The sequence below is a fragment of the Arachis hypogaea genome, chromosome 3 (assembly GCF_003086295.3).
Source record: "Arachis hypogaea cultivar Tifrunner chromosome 3, arahy.Tifrunner.gnm2.J5K5, whole genome shotgun sequence".
In the NCBI taxonomy this organism is placed as follows: domain Eukaryota; kingdom Viridiplantae; phylum Streptophyta; class Magnoliopsida; order Fabales; family Fabaceae; genus Arachis; species Arachis hypogaea.
Genome location: NC_092038.1, coordinates 119470377 through 119471652, shown reverse-complemented (window position 1 = coordinate 119471652; position 1276 = coordinate 119470377).

The following is a 1276-nucleotide window of genomic DNA, read 5'->3' as shown; positions in this document are numbered from 1 at the left end:
GTTTGCGCCAACGTTTGCCTCAAACGTTGGGCCAAACGTTGGCCAAGAGAGATGCATTGAAGGAGCCACGTTTGAGCTCACGTTTGACCTCAAACGTTGAGCCAAACGTGGATGGCAGCAAAGAAAGGCAATCTGCTAAAAAAGCTTGAGCCAAAGCTTGCCTCAAGCTTTGACTCAAGCTTAAATGGTTCATGGCCCGGTTCACAAGTGGATTTCTTCCTAACACTAAGAGCAATCAACGGAGGCTACTATCAACCCAATTCCATTAAGGCCAAGGCCCAAATTCAAGGCTTGAAGATCATTTGAAGAAAGTGTTAAATAGCTTAGAATTTAAGTTTTCGGGGAGCTTTCCTTTTGGGGTTTTTTTTTAGTTTTGCTGGGTAGTTTTGGAAAGCTTTTGGGTTTGGAGTTGTTTGGAGATTCTGAGTATTGAGGAAGGAGAATTGAATTCTCTCCCTCTTAGTTTTCTTGTTTCCATTTTCATTTACACTTGTCTTGAGTCTTGGGTGTTGAGAATTGAAGGAATTCTGTTTCAATCTCACCTTGAGATCTCCCTCTGTTTGGATTTACTGCAACTTTTGGAAATTGAACTTTGAATTTACTTTTCTACATTGCTCTCTTCTTAAATTCTGCAATTGCTCTCTGAATTTGGATCTAGGAAGGCATTGAGATCTAGACTTAGTTATCTAGTCTCTTGGGTCCTGAGATCTGCCAGTTTCCACTTTCAATTCTTCTGTTGAATGCTTCTTCAAGCCAATTTACATTTTCTGTTTGAACCCTGCTGCAATTAAATTCATCTTTTACTTTCCTGCTTGTTGCAATTTACTTTTCTCTCGTTTAGTTTCTGCAATCCTAATTCCCAATTCCTTTTATAATTCAAGTAATTTACATTTCTTGCACTTTAAGTTTCAGTCATTTACATTTCTTGCAATCTAAGTTTCTGCAATTTATATTACTTGTACTTTAAGATTCAGCTTCTTTACTTCCTGTTCTCTTTAATTTTCTGCAAATTACCCATTCCCTTTTACATTCTATGCAATTTAATTCTTGTCGAACACAAATTCACCCAAATCAACTTCTGTTTGCTTGACTAAATCAACCACTAAATTAAAATTGATCAATCCTTCAATCCCTATGGGATCGACCTCACTCCCGTGAGTTTTATTACTTGATGCGACCCGGTGCACTTGCCGGTGAGTTTTGTGTCGGATCGTTTTCCGCACATCAGTCTCCTCTAACCTTTATCAACTGCCAATCTCTTAGTCACTTGATTCCG